Consider the following 16700-nt stretch of genomic DNA (forward strand, 5'->3'; position numbering starts at 1 on the left):
GGAAACAATCCGTAGGCAGTTTCTCTGGAAAACAGCCAGTAAATGCTCATCTGTTTTTTGGAACTCCCACGCTTCAGAAACATGCTTTACCACCATTATCACTACAGCTTCCAATATTCTAATCTTGATGTGTAGAGTGATGTCCCTATTCTTCAAAACTATGTTCACTTATGAAAAAAAAACAGGTCCTTGGCTATTCTACTTCTAACATCATCATTGCACCTACCGTCTTTATTAATAATACCACCTAGGTAAATGAAGCATCCCACTTGGTCTACTCTTACTGCTAACAACTCACCGCAGCACCAAGCCACCTGAAGTCAACACAGCTACGCTTCCTCCTCCTCAAGCCAATCCTATTCAAAGCCTACCTATTTACTCCCTCCCAGGAAGTTCCCATTTTCTTTAAATTTTTCTTTATGACATCCTCCCACCCCAACCACGGACGGCCTGCTTTCCGCTTAGCCCTATATGGCTGGCCAAAAAGGACAATCTTTGGCAATCTGTCATACTTCATCCGCAGAACGTACCCTAGCCATCTCAACCTTTCTCTCATGATAGCCTTAGAAAGCGGGATTTAACCACACGTTTCATATAGTCTACTGTTTGAAACGCAGTCAGTCAGCTGGGTACCCAGAACAATTTCTCTAGCAATCAGCTAGCGCAAATCTAAATTCGGTAGGCGAATAGCTTATTTTAGGTCAGAAATAGATTTTACTTTCTTGGTTTAAATTGGGCCATTTGGCGAAACTAAAAAAAGGTAAAGTCAACGAATTTGGGATTCCACCGTATTCATTTCTGAAGATTCACTTTGATTTTGGAAAAAAGAGAGGAAATCATATTAAAGCATCGTGTAAAATTCAACCAAAGCCTCATTTTTTTTTATATTTACAAATCAGTTTTAGATTTTGATTCGACTTTAACTATATTTTACTATTTAATTTTGGGCCCTCTTTGCCGAATTTCGAATATCTAAATCGGATAAAAATTTTGAACTTTCTGAAGTTTTAATGTAACTACTCCATTTTTTCCCTGACTCAGTAAAATTTTGGACTTTGGTCAAAATTGTACTAAATCTAAGAAAGATTGGGATTCCGCCCCACCTCTTCGTTGTGAATCCCTTTCTGTTAGAATGGAGATAGAGTGCAACATCTATTTGCATTTAAATGGGTCGATACAACAACAGGTATCCTGGAAAGACAATCACAGAGGGAAGCAAACACTCCCATTTATTGCAAATCAAGAGACCAAAAAGGCTAAAAATCGATTCTTAATTCTATGTATTTTTGAGTGTTGATACTTGTGTCACGTTTTCCTGAAATTTTTGTAGTATATGCCCACGGTAAGTAAAGACCATTCAAATCATCATTCCTCGTCATGTCTCATCTTTCCACAGTTTGTATATTTTTGACGGATGATTGTACTTTGGTTAACTAACAGAAGAATATGCGATATTTTTCGTATTTTACTTGGAACGGGCATTAGAATTTGCAGCAATTTTCAAAAAATCATAACATGCGTATATTGGTATGTCTATTTTTATGCTTGAAGTGCAGTATTCTCCAAAAATATTTTATTAAGTTTCGGTTAACAAGTTTTAAAGTCATATCTACCACCTGGGATTTCATTAACGGTCTCATAGAAGGATCATTATTCTACCTTGTTTATAACAAACTAGGGTAGGCTACTTAAAAACTTTATGTGGTGTTATAGTAAAGTAATGGTGGGATGTTTCATTTCCCTAGGTTTGTGTGAAATGGTTTTCAGCAAGATTTTGGAAAAATTCTATAAACTAAAAAAATGATTTTCAGCAAGATTCTTTTTTTTATAAAACTAAAAAAAACTTTAGACTAGGCTATGGGCGAAGGCTTCATGGGGAAAACTCCCCAGTGCTTGGCCAATTCATTATCTTTGACAAGTATCTTGACCAAAATAAACTCATACCAAATATTGAAAACAGTCCACCAATCTTGGAAACAATACTTAGGCTATATGTTTAGGCATATGGTATTGGCTGATTATTAACAATAGGATAATTGGGCTTTGCTGGTGACAATGTTAAAAAAATAGGGGTAAAATTATAGTTAATTGACTTCTTACTATCTCGGTAAGGGTTTAGGTTAGGAAAATGAAACTTTCAGGGATGGTTCTACAGGCTAAAGTATGTCCCAGGAAGGTATTTTGAAGTACCTACCTCCACTCATTTTCCCTTTAGAGGGCCCTGACCTTTGATGACCTTGAAAAATATGTGTGTTATAAAAGTGAGACCTTGCAAACTAGATCTTCTGCTTAATTGAAGTACAACAAAACTATATTCAGCTTTATAATTTTGCTCATTCCAATTTTATAAGGTTTAAAAGATATGCAAATACATTTCCTATATTTTGAAGAAAAACATTGATATGGCTCAAAATTCAACTCAAATAACAGGAATTGCATCTTCAGAACTAAAAGCAGAGAAAAAGCAACTAGTAACTGAAAATTAAGGTAAAATGTTGTTTAGTCAAAATTTCAATAGGTAATAGACCAGTCATGTAGGCAAATTTCAGGGCCCACTAGGGGGAAAAGGAATGGAGATATGTACTTCAAAATACCTTCCCGGTACATACTTTAGCCTGTAGACCCATCCCTGAAAGTTTCATTTTCCTAACCTAAACCCTTCCTGAGATAGCAAGAAGTCAATTAACTAGAATTTTACCAAAATAGGTTAAAAAATTTTGCATACCATAAAGCAAGAATTGAATTTTTTGAGTTTTCTTTTAGCTGTGCAAAAGCACATGATGGTCAGCCCCCAACCCCCCTTGCACTTCCTGGCTGAAGGGCCAAGAAATGGAGATCAGCACTGCCAGTAGGGACTGTAAAGTCTAATGCTGTATCCTTTACTTTTTTTTCAATACTTGGCCTATAGTCAGAGCACCAGATTCTGTATTGTGCACCCACCCATGCCGGAAGGTATAAAAATGCTGAGGATGGATCCTAGGGTAGTTGACCATGCTGAAAACGAATATTGCAGGGCGCATGTTTGCTGTTGTGGTGTTTCTGAGATATAGGCCAAAAACATCAAATTTAGCCTATAACTAAGTGTGACCATTCAGGATTTTTTTGCAACTTATTGGGTTGAGGAATCTGGCGTAATGTTATATCAATCAAAAAAAGAGGTCTAGATCTACAAGAATATGATTTTTAAAGTGAAAAAAAAACACTGTTTTTTTCTCTATTTACTGTAGTCTCAAAATAAGTGCTGTAAAATTCAACAAATATCTCAAAGAAAGGCTAAAAATTTCTTTAAGGTAACAATTTTTTTTCATATTCAAAAAGAAAGTGCATTCAATTCCATACAATTTGAGCTAAAAACATATAAACTATTTTTATTTTTAAAAGGTCTGTGATTTTTTTTGTAGTGTCACTGAAATGATCACTAGCTATATTATGAAAAGGGACATAATATTTGTTTTTCTTCAAAGGGTAGGAATACTTCAAACTTCCTAACTGATTAAAATTTTTAACTTTTACTTAAAAATAAAAATAGGTTAAAAAAAATGTTGACTAAAAAAGTGTTTTTTTTTTTTTTTTTTTTTTTTTTTTTTTTTTTTTTTTTTTTTTTTTTTAGAATGGATGAATATTTTTTCTGGTGTACTAAGGCGTCTGCAATTACCTTTTTGGTACCTGATTTGCCAGTAATACAACTGAGCTATTTACTACATAAAAAAAATTCTGCTTCACAGATGGATTCAGTTGGCACATTGGAGTTGTCTTACTTGGCCTGCCCATATAATTGGGTAATAGTAACTGATTAGGGACCTGTTGTAATTAAAAGTCAAAGGTATCAAATAAAATTTTCACAAATATTCCTCATTTTCTTCCTCCAAGAATTCAGATGGGGCAAGGTCAGGCTCCCTGCATGCCCTCCTCATTCCACAGCAGGAGCATAAACTACAGCATCCTTTCATTTTTGAGCAGCTACAGTTTTTCCTGCATCTTCCACTTTTGCATCTGCAGTAAGATTTCAGGCTTGATGCTTCTTTACAGTTTGAGACGAATGCATCTACTCCCCCTTCAGCCATCCTCCATCCAAGGAGAAGTGGATCTGGAATCCTTGGCTGAGCCTGTACTGATGACAAGATTATCCATGTAGCAAATATGGCTATTCATATGCATGGCTTGAAGGTGTTGTCAAAAGGTTGAAGTCTTTTCACATCTTGTTTCTGGTGCTGAATGAAAGCCCTTACACTGGCCAGTGAATTGAATCTGGCCTGTTTACAGTATTGTTTACAATGACCAGGAATTTTGATAGGTCGTGAAATTCTCTAAACACGTCAACTGAAAGCTTCCCTTCTGCATCCTTGATCTTCTCTATCACAGACACCATTTTTGAGGCAAAAGTTGGAGACACTGCGGTGTTTAAGAAAGAAGCTTTCCCAATGCCAAAGAAAAAGTTTGTTGTTTCACATCCTGGCAGACAGTGCATGAATGGTAACATAATCTGCTCCTCTTTGGACAAGTGGACTCCATCTGCCGGCTCGTGTACTGGGATAATGTAAGTCGGGAACTTCAAGAAAAGTTTGCTCAGTCCTTCAGCTTGAAGCTCTTCAAAAAAATAAGCACAGGCTACTGCCATGTCTGTGTTGTTGGCATACACAATGATGCTATGATGCTACAAGCACAACAGCAGACGTACTTGGCATGTGTCATAAGGCGTTGGTCAGCCTCTTCATGGCTGGAGGACAAGCATTCCTCATAGTAACAGTGTTCTGATAAAGTTGGACAGCAGCCATGCTTGACCAGAGACATTTTGAATCTCTCCTTGAACCCACCTGAGAGAAAAAGGTTGAGTGTATTTGGAAGCTGATCACTCATCTGCTCCCAGGTTTCATACAAAATTTCGAGGAGCCGGCTTTTAGATGCTGAGCTTGCAAGTACAGCATCCCATTCTTCAATTGTGCTAAGAGTGGAAATCTGAAGGTTTGTCCCTTTCCCTTGTTGGAGTCTGCATGCTGATTTCAAAGAGATCAACTCTTGGTGTCCGTGAGCTTTCCAAATAGCCCTTTGTACTGATGTACGACAATGTGGACTTCAGGAATACCCACTGGAAGATAATTCAGCAATGATAGAAGCAATCTTTCCGCAAAAGATTTGACTGTTTCAAACCTGGCAGGCCGATATGACCTTATCTTGGACATTAGGTCAATGATGTATACTGTAGCTGATGTTGTTTCTTTGGATTTCAAAGTGGCTGGCCAAGCTGAAAGTCCTCCTTTTTTCTTAGCCAGTTCAACAGCACAGCTTTGTTCCCTGTCCTCATTTTTCAGCCAGAGGATGTCTTGGTTGATTGTTGTGGAAGATGTTCAAAAATGGATGGAGGGAAAGGAAGAATCTCTTTTGTTAGGATCTTTGCAATGGCTTTCTCCTTTTCTTTGCTGTAGCTCAACTGAGCAGTAATGATTCTCTTCGAGACTGTTACTTCAGAGCTCAGGAGATCGGTTTTAGGTACATCATTTGCTTTCTGAGTTTTTCTCTCTGAAGGAAAAGTTTGGAGTACAACCTTTTTCACATGGTTTTTCCTGTTGCACAGAAATTCCTCAACCACGTCTTTTCCTTTTGTGGTTCTGCAAGTAATATCAGAAACAATCTTCTCATCATCCACAACTTTTGACATCACAATATTCACTAGGTCAAAGTCCACTCTGCTGAACAGATTGCCACATGTAGTGAAAATGTCTTGAACTCTATCTCATGAAAGTTGTAATCGCATCGTTGTCGACTGATTATCTTCGTGATATTTCAATGTCTCTGTAAAAACGTTGACTACTTGCAGGAAACCATTGCTGATGGCAGCGGAAATCGGTAAGGTAAGAATCCAAGTTTCAGTCTGTCCCTCATCCATTTGTTCTCCTATTATTCCGGCCATCGTCCTTGCATCCTTGTTCACTGTACATTCCACTATCTGATCGGAACAGATGGCCGTAAACCTGGTGTGCGTTCTCTTCACTGCGAAGTATCCTTTCATGAGCCTTCTGTGTACATCAGGAATGGTTTGTGGTAAACTTCACATGTCATACAGGTACTGTATGAGACATCTTGTATACTGAGGATGGTCAGCCAACACCAAGTATGGCAACATTCAAGTAGTTGCTGTCAAATGAGACTCCCAGTCACAGTCTCGTTCAGCATGATTGAACTGCATCGCTATTTCAAGTATTTCCAAGAACTACCGCCAGAAAGCAAACGTGGGTGACGCATTTCGAAGTGTTTCAAAGGCGTTCATTATGGGAGCCAAAGTGATTAAGGTATCGTTTGCCTTCTGAAGTGCAATTTGCGCGTTAGCCCCGTTTGCCAATGAAGTCCTGAATAACTCAATGGCACTACCCAGCTGGTCCAGACGGGATAAGTCTTCTTGTGCTTCGGAGTAATACTCTTCCAAGGACTCCCAGTAGAGGGCTAGCAAGACCTCGTACAGTATGCAGTAGGTATTGATATCTTGGTAGTAGCCTTTCCCTTGAAATACCTTTTTGCATGTACAGGTAGCAGCGGCTTTGCCTGCACTATAATCTCTTTGAGTCCGGAGCTGTCCATTATCTTACCAACTGCCTTGAGTTAGTTGAGGAGGAGTTGGAAGCCTCCCATCCGTAGGATTACGTTTTTGAAGTCATCTGGGTATTTACTTTTCACTCCCTGTGCTAGCTGATAAATGAAGAGATCTTGTGTGACCACCGTATCGTCACATCCGACAGCTTTACTTATCGCCGTGAACGTTCGCAGAGATTTTTCGACTGTTGCATGGTTGTTTGGTGCTTCATGAAGGAAAAGCAAGATATTAGATTAAATATTGACAAATCAATTTCAAATCACAGATGTTCCATTTGACAAGCATTTTCACTAGAACTGGAAGTTCCAATACAAAATCTGATTGATCAATGTAACATGCCTTTTTATCAGTCCTTATAAATCTAAATTAGTCAGTATCACCTAGTTTCTTGTGATATTTAATTTTGTAAATTACTTTCATTAAGTCTCTTACTTCTGCAAAAAAAATTACACCCATTTTTTCAGCCAACTTTACAACACCAAAAGTGCTTTTAAAAATTCTATTTCTTTAAGAATTGTTTTTTGATCTTCCAAATTTGTGTCATATTCTTCATTATCATCCATCAGCAAATCAGTATTTGCGTCAGAATCACATGTTGAATCAACCTGAAGTAACTGGTCTTTTTTTCATCTTGGCCTACTTGACTCACTTTTCTTTTTCAACTTCTGCTTATCCATTTCTTCTGCTTAGATTATCAATCAACTTCCCGCTAGGTAGCAGGTTACTAAACAAAATTCATATTATCGGGTACACTCGCTAAAAAAGTTGCAAACCCCCCAGATATAATAATTTAAACTTTTTTATTAGCTCAATGTGTTCGGAATTAAACGGGCTTTCTTTTTTAATATAAAAAGAATACTTTATCTTGAAAAAATTTCAAGTTTTTAGCTTTTCTGTTAGAAATTTGTTGACAAAAATCTGACTTTTTTTTAAAACTGCATTAAGAAGTGTACTATTGTTTTGTTTTTTTTTTTACAAACAAAAATCATATTCGTGTAGCCCCGAGTCTCTTCTTTCTATTGATGTAAAAATACGCTGGATTTGACCAATCTTATCTGTAAAAAAAAATAGAATCATCAAGCCCCATTATATACCAAATTTGGTGTTTTTGGCCTATATCTCAGAAATGCCCCAACGGCGAACATACGCCCTACGATATTCGTTTTCAGCATGGTCGACTACCATGGGATCCACCCTTAACATTTGTGTACCTTCCGGCATGGGTACTAATCGAAATAAGCGAGATACAGAATCTGGCGCTCTGACTACTATATTTAGGATTTTTAGGGAAGGGGTGAATTTTTAAGAAAATCATTTGTGAAACATTTTGCAGTTCACATAATTGACTTACCAATAAAGTGAACATACCACTTGGTGCTTTTTTATGTTCTTTGCAAATATACAAATTACTTTTATTGCAAATTCAAATTTAACCACTTTTGAGCTCTTAAAAATGACAAAAATATAGGGTATAAAAAAGGCTTCATGCTTTGGTCTCAAACTTTAAAACATTGGTCTATAACTTTCTGTTTCATTATAAATCCATTTTTTTTAATGTTATATAATCCACGAGCACTGATTTTTCACATTTAATTGGATAAATAAATTTTACAAATGGTATGCTGTTTTCTTCTTCCTCAACACCAAATTTTCAATTATAGTATGTATTTTTGGTTGTTTTCAACAAACTGATACTACATTTTCTTAGCACCAAAATTATTTATAGTCAGGTTAGGTCAAAAAGTGCTTAAATTTGAATTTGCAATAGAAGCAATTATTATATTTGTAAAGAAAATAAAAAAGGCATCAAGTGGTATGTTCACTTTATTGGTAAGTCAATTACATGAACTGCAAAATATTTACCAGTTGTTTATCTTCTGCAATTTAAAAAAGCAAAAAACAGAATTGAGTGATATTTTTACCTTGTCCCTAGGTCAGTTATAGAATCTTGTTGCCTATCCAATATATTTAGGCTTTCAAAGTTTGTTTCTCAAAATTTACATTTTTACAAAAGTTATCACTTGCCTTACAGCTAGCCTTTTTAAATGCAATTACTCTGCTTAACAGTCTGTGTCATAATTCAAATATGTATAAGATTAAGTCTGCATATTCTATTGATACTCTGTTCTAATTTTAAGATCTAGTGTTCTAATAGCCCTCCCAATTGATTCCTTATTTTATGCTGTTTTTAAATTTCTTGGTCAATTATTTACAATGACACATAAACATTTATAAATGTTTTAGTGCTGCATTCCTGCTCTCTAAAAAAACATTTTAAAACTCTGAAAACTTTAGAATATTAAAAAATACTTTTTAATATTGGTGTACCAATAAACCTTACCCATCCCCTATTCCTTTTTGTCCAAAAATACATACCTTGGATTGTATATATTCATGAATTGTTGTCTTATATGTTGTAACGTTTTATGTAACAAGGCTTGTAAAGCTCACTGTATTAAGAACTGATATAAATAAGAACTGATATAAATTCAACAGAAGATTCAACATATAGAAATTTTATTGGTAGGCCTTTTTAGTTTAAATTGTAGGCCTTAAGGAATGATAATATTAAGTAGAGTAAAGGTACTGATGATTCAACTGTTTATGTTAAAAAAACACTTTCTACTCCAGATGGCCTAATTTAAATAATTTTGGTTTGAAAAAGGTTTCAGTATATAGAAAAAATGTCTACAAATCTAACTGCTTGATTTGAGCCAATTTGACATGTGTCAAAATGCTTTGTGAATGCTTATGGGTGGGGTGGATTTGACATGTCTATTCTTTTTACTTTATCTCTTTGTTTCTCTTCAACTTTTTAAAATGTGAAATGTATAAAATACTATTCAGATAGTGGAAGCAAAAAACTGAAAAATTGCCTCAAGTATAAAGACAAAACTGGATAATCATATAGAGTGTAATTGTGTGACCTAGGTCTCTATAATATAATTATGTGATTTATAATAGTATGATACAGGTCTTTTTATAAATGCTATCTGGAATGACTCACTTTCTCTCAGCTTTAATGGTCCAGCAAAGATTTCTTTGTTGTTTACAGTTAAAGTGTTGTCAACATTTGGCTATTTCAGAGCTAATCTACCAGTCTAATTCACTTTAAAAAGGTTCAGTTTTGACTATCCTTTGTCAGGAAAGTCCAGAATTCTTGGAATATTTATCTCCTACTTAAGATTATTAGAAGTTTGTGACATTGATGAGTTTAACATGTTTCATTTGCATTAAAAAAATAGCGACGAAGACCACACTGCCTTTCCATAACAAACAAATACAACGTAGAGACAATAGGGAAAATTTCAAGACAGTGGAAATTATTTCTGTAGATATTTCGGCCCTATGTCCAAGGGCCGTCTTCAGCACAATACAAGAATAAGAGAGAAACTATATATATATATATATATATATATATATATATATATATATATATATATATATATATATATATATATATATATATATATATATAAAAGAACTTACATCAAATTGTGAGGATTAAAGCTGAATAATTAAAAACATTTAAAAAAAAAAAAAACCTTTTTTTTCTTTTTTTTTTTAAAGTGTTTTTAATTATTCAGCTTTAATCCTCACAATTTGATGTAAGTTCTTTTATATATATATATATATATATATATATATATATATATATATATATATATATATATATATATATATATATATATATATATATAAAGAACTTACATCAAATTGTGAGGATTAAAGCTGAATAATTAAAAACATTTAAAAAAAAAAAACTTTTTTTTTCTTTTTTTTTTTAAAGTGTTTTTAATTATTCAGCTTTAATCCTCACAATTTGATGTAAGTTCTTTTATATATATATATATATATATATATATATATATATATATATATATATATATATATATATATATATATATATATATATATATATATATATATATATATATATAGTTTCTCTCTTATTCTTGTATCGTGCTGAAGACGGCCCTTGGACATAGGGCCGAAATATCTACAGAAATAATTTCCACTGTCTTGAAATTTCCCCTATTGTCTCTACGTTGTATTTGTTTTTCATTTGCATTTTGGGTGGAATAGGAATTCCATGCTAATTAGAGAGGGGTTCAAAGAGAATATTTTTTGTATTTAACACCTTGGGATCTGTTCAAAGAAAACATGTATAAAATTTACTAAGAGAGAGAGAGGGTGTACTTCAAATTTATTCAGTGATAAGTGAATTAGGGTGTTGTGACCAACCAAGTCAAATGCTTAAAAATATGAACAAAGCATGAGGCCAAGTAGCAGTTCTTCAGGTGATGGAAGAATCTAGCACCAAATCAGTTAAAATATGATTTAAAAAAAAATAACGTTTTTTCCATGTGAAATATTATTACAATTAATAATCATCAAAATCTCTCATCCTTGAGAAAGTACCCATGAATCTGACAACTATATTTTCATTAGAGGACCCTTGAATTTTGACACCAAATGTTTTTCATCTGTTTTACATGTTCAGCGAAGTTTTGACAGAGTCACCTATATTTCGATAGGGCCTGTTGCTGTCTGTTGAAAATTTTGACAAGGTTACTGGAAGATATTTTCAAAAGAAATGAATCTCATATTAGAAGCCAATATTTACATCTGATTTTGGCTGAAGGATCATTTATAGTCATTCTAGTATCTCACTACATAAGACAAAAATTTTCAACACTTTGAACATAGTTTCATCAAAATAACATTAGCTGCCATTTTAAATTAATTTTATCAAGAAAAGGCCAATATGGCTACATTTTAGAGAAGATCAGATGTATGTTGATGCATTGGTACTGATCCCAACTTTTTTGTTGCCAAAATAACTAAGTAATTACAGTTTGAACATTCATAGCTAAAAAATTGCTGGGACCTCATTTTGTGCTGAAAACAGGAAATAGATTGAATTGAATATTCTTTTCTTATCTGAGTGTCTTGGATATAGTGTTAACGTTTTGCATTGTCAAAATATAATGAAAACTGATGGTGTTCCAAGTTAAGACTAAACAGAGTTATCCTGCTTTGAAGGAAAATTTTGACAGTGGTTCCAAAATTGCACTGTTGAGTTATTGGTGCCTTTACCATATTTTAGAAATTTTAAAGATAAGGTAATGTTTTATTAATTCATCATCAGTCAAACATTGACTGTGAGGTCTATGACCTAAAGTTGTTAAATATTGTTAGATAAATGCTACTTAGGAAATTCATATGGCCTTTGAGGGTAAACTTGAAAGTCAGATCAAGATTGATTTTACTTGAAATTAAGATACTACTTAACACTTACTCTCCCTTAATAGAAACATTGTTTAACATAGTTGGATATAACATCAATTTCCAGTGTAAATATGTTCTATCCTTTTTGGCATTGATCTAGAATTATCTTGAAAAGAAACCATCAAACTGTTGTTGGTAATGAAACAATGCAATGTAATTTAAAAATACAAATTTATTTTCATTGGATCAGATATGCATTTCAGGTAATAATTAAAAAAAAAATGGTGTGCCCTGAAATAAAACATAATTCTGGTCCATTTGATCAGATACATATTTAAGGTAATAATTATAAAATAAATGATGTGTCCTGAAAAAAAGGATAAATTGTGTGTGCTCAAAAAAAAAAAATGTCTTTGATTTATCTGTTGTTATAAAAAATTCCATCTTTTAGAGTTTTGATTACTGTTGGGTCAAATTACTCCTGAGATAGGGTAAGATATGTTTTTCAACAATGAAAAGAAACTCAATTACAGAATCTCAGATCCTCACAAAAGCATCATGGTCTATGAAGAAGGGGTTACTTACAGTTCATTAGCCTAAACTGTTGGAAAGTGATTCCATGTTTTAGAAGAAATCTTATTTGCTGAATCTAATGATGTAATTTTCATTAAAAGCAGTTGCCTTAGAGGATTTTTCCCCATCTTTTTTCAAAGATTACAAAATTTTCTTAGGTTTGCTAAACCTTGGTGTTAAAAACTATTTTTTTTTTGTACCAATTACTATACAAATTTTTGTTTTTAAAGGTATAGTTGCTATTTTGAGCTGCTCCTTAGTAGTTCCTTGCCGCAAACTTCTGCTTTTGTTTAGAATTATTGTGAAATTATCATTATTATGATAAAAATAAGCAAGATTTCGAATAGTGTGTGGCAACCATTGTCCTTTAGCTGCCCTAGACAAGTACATAGTGACTATATGTGCATTATACTTTCTTCTGGACTTAATCCCTGATGTTTGAGGGTTTTTTCTTGTGAGTTTGAGTCCTTAAGTCACCAATCTTGGTATGGATTAGGGGCAGGGTCGTATCCAGGATTTTTTTTTTTTTGGGGGGGGGTACACAAAGATTTTTTTGGAGGGGGTTTACATTTTTTTATAACATATCAAAAATGTGTATGTCATTTTTGTTACATTTTTATCAATTGAACAAACATTTCAGGGGGAGGGGGTACAAACATCCTAACTCCCCCTGGATACAGCCATGGCTAGGGGTCAGTGGTGTGACTTTACAAGCTCAGCCACTAGTATTGATGCAATGGGCCTTTGAGATCTGAAAATCTATCCAGTTGGGTCCATAAATTATAATTAGAAATTATCATGGTCCCTCTCCTATCAAATTAATCAAGTCATTCCTGTATTGGGGCTTGACCTCTTAAGAAAAGTTGATTGTAGCTTATTCTTTTCCAACCTTGGTATCCACTACAGCTGAGAAAGATGGAGCAATTTCAAGAACCATAAGAGGGAGATATGACTTTACTGATTTTATTTGATGAAAATATCAAGGAAAGGTATTAATAAAAATATAGCTTAGATTTTCTTCTTTTTTGAAACAAATTGCAATACAGAGTAGTTTTTAAATCAAACAGTTTGTGGTAACAAACTGTAAGTAAGGAGCAACCCAGCTCAATACTAAACAACTCTAAAAACTGGAATTTTGATACCAATAGATACATCAAAAGAATTGAACTTTTATGCTGATTTGAAGATTATGAGTTTTATCAAGTTTAATCTTATCTATGAAAAGTTACTAGCCTGAGAAAATTTGCCTTATTTACAAAAAAAGGGGGAAACACCCCCGAAAAGTCATAGAATCTTATTGTAAATCATTAAAGAGTGAGGTATTGATAAGGGTGCGAACCCCCTCATATACATAATAGTTTCTGTTAGTTTCAAGTTTTATAGTTGCTCCTTACTTTCAGTTGAAAAAGCTTTTTTTTTATTTAATTCCCTCTCAAGATTTGCCCTCTTTGCCTAGGACAGTGATGGGCTGATCAGGTATTGCCCCACATTATATCAGTATTTAACTGCATGACATTGCATTAGGGTGCAAGCATGTGCAGGATTAGCTGCCTCATCTTTGACAAAAATTTCTTCCAACAAAAGGGCTCAACATAAAACAACAACTGAAATTTTCCAGTTTTATTGAAAAATCTGTAATTTTTTGCATTAACACCTATCAAATGTGGCGACCAAACATGGCTTTGAGGAGATACCCTAGAAAATCATTTTCCAAGCCTCAGCATTGGCGGATTGTCTCAAAGATAATAGATTCGTTATCAAATTTTCCCAGGACTATAGTAAACTCCCAAAATTTCTAGATTATCTAAATGAGATTGGCCTAAAATCATACTAAAAATGATGCAATTTCTTGAATCTGTTAACAGTTTGAAGAGCTAATAGGGGGCTAGTTTAAAATAAAGAAAACAAAGTAATATTTTACTTTATTAGTAATAATCTTTATTAGTTAAGTAAAGCACTGGCTATTCACTGTGCATACTGTATAAATGATGTGCCTCTTGCTGTGCCATGTTTTCAACCAAAGGGAGTAGCACCAAAAGGAACTCCCAGAGCTTTCAAACTGCTTGAATATTATTTCCTTTGAACAAATTTTCAGTATTTTCCTTGCTGGTATACTTGTACTTGAACATTTTTGCAGACTGCCCTTTTGTAAAAAGTCGGTTGATTCGTAAGCAGACGTTTATTCAATACTTGTAGAACCCAGGTCAACTGGAATAGAAAAGGTAAGTCAGAATGTTACATCCTTCCTCTTTTCCAAACTAGTGAGCTGGTACCAAAACCATACTATATATTACCGTTCTCTCATACATACTTCATAATACAATAAGGCACTTGGATCACTTCTTTAATTCACCTCTACGATTAGCAGTCTTAACTCTTAGAATACGAGAAGGCGCTTGGCTCACTTCTCTAACACTTTTCGTGCTCTCATACATACTTTATATACGATAAGGCACTTGGATCACTTCTCTAGTTCACCTCTACTACACTCACTCTACGGTTTCTTTACATTTACAGGTTAAGTTTCTTTACAGGCTTTACGCATCGACCTGAACGGGTTGAATATGGAGCACCCTGTAGATCCGCGTGGGTCGTGGGACTTGTGCTTGGTACAGGTATTGGCGTATGGAATGCTGGACTAAGATCATGGGAAGTCGGCCGTGAGTTTAGATCAGGCGTTTTAGGTGGAGGGGTGAGAGCAGCAAACGCGGTTATGGGTGACGAGGTAAGAACTTCGGCATGGGGGTTTCCCATAGATTCACCATGTGGGGTTTCCAGGGCTTCAGCAGCATCAGGTGACCTGTTTGAATGGCAGAGCACCTTTATGTGACGCCTGTTTCGCCGATAGGTTCCTCCTTCGTTCGCCTCGATTATGTATGATATGGGATGCTTGTCTGCTCTCACGATTGTACCAGAATGCCGTGTCTTACCCTGGATTTGGGCTTGAATTGGTTGGCCAACTTGCAGGGGTTTTAGTTCTTTTGACTGCCTGTCGTGGTATTTCCTTTGGCGTGATTGTTGCTTTTTTCGGTTCTGCACGAAATCGCCATGATGAACGATTTTTGAGGAGAGTAGTTCTCCAGTGCAAGGAACTATCGATCTCAAGTTTCTACTCATCAGCATCTGGGCTGGGGAAGCCTGTCCATCGACCGGTGTGTTCCTGTATTCGAGCATGGCCAACTCGAAATCGTCTCCTGCGAGATCAGTCTTAGTAAGGATATCCTTGGCTGTTTGTACTGTCCTTTCCGCATGTCCGTTTGACTGCGGAAAGTTTGGCGATGAAGTCTTGTGAGCTATTTCCCAGTCTTTAATGGACTTCTGAAATAGAGCTGATGTGAATTGCGGACCATTATCGGAGACGAGGACGCTAGGGATTCCATACCGCGCAAATTGTTTCTTAAAACATGATACGATTTGATGGGCGTACGCATTGTTACCGACTCTATCAACCTCGAAAAACCGGCTGTAATAGTCGACGGTGATGAGGTAATATTCTCCACTCTTGTAGAATAGATCACAACCGATCTTCCCTCAAGTTAGGTGAGGAATATCATTAGGTAACAACGGCTCCTTTTGATTCGAGTTTTGATACTTGGTACACGCATAGCAGTGTCTGATATGTTCTTCAACATCCTTTGTCATACCTGGCCAGAACACAATAGAGCGAGCTCGTTGCTTAGTCTTTTCAATTCCCAGGTGTGATGAATGGATGCGGTCTAGGATGTTCTTGCGGGAATTTTTTGGAATGACCAAACGATCGCCTTTCAATATGATCTGGTCTATGACTGTTAACTCGTGTCTGACGTTCCAAAATTGGAGCATGTTTGTGGGGACGGACCTTTTAGATTCGGCCCAGCCACTTTGGATAGTCTTAGTGAGCTCAACCAATTGATGATCTGCTGCTGTCTCTTCTTTTAGCTTTTTAAGCCTGTCCGGGCTTATTGAGAGAAGCGTCATCACAGAGTGCACGTACGCTTCGATCTCCATTTGCGTTTCTGTATCCTCTTCAGGGAGATATAAGTGGGATAGGGCGTCGGCAACAGGAATTTCTTTACCAGGGCGAAATATCACTTTAAAATCATATGGCTGGATTTTCAGTAACATCCGCTGCAGCCTAGGTGACGACTTCGAAATTGGGCGGTTTAGGACGACTTGCAGAGGTTTGTGGTTGGACACAACGATGAATTTCTGGCCATACAGGTACTGATGATAATGCAGGCAGCCGAAGAGGATAGCGTATAATTCTTTTTCTATCTGTGAACAATTCTGCTCGGTGCGATTAAGCGACCTCGATGCAAAGGATACAGTT

The 16700-nt window shown here is 35.4% G+C and overlaps 1 protein-coding gene across 6 annotated transcripts in view; it reads left to right on the forward strand.

The window, feature by feature from the left end:
- Positions 1 to 16700, forward strand: part of LOC136040740 (uncharacterized) — a 96685-nt gene that overhangs the window by 50258 nt on the left and 29727 nt on the right. The window contains exons 1-2 of one of the 6 annotated variants that reach the window (XR_010620864.1): positions 1378 to 1527; positions 14529 to 14613. The gene's annotated coding sequence lies outside the window, so the exon portion shown is untranslated. The other 5 variants (XR_010620859.1, XR_010620861.1, XR_010620860.1 and 2 more) reach the window with 5 other exon arrangements.

This window comes from Artemia franciscana, chromosome 21 (assembly GCF_032884065.1).
Source record: "Artemia franciscana chromosome 21, ASM3288406v1, whole genome shotgun sequence".
NCBI classification, from domain to species: Eukaryota; Metazoa; Arthropoda; class Branchiopoda; order Anostraca; family Artemiidae; genus Artemia; species Artemia franciscana.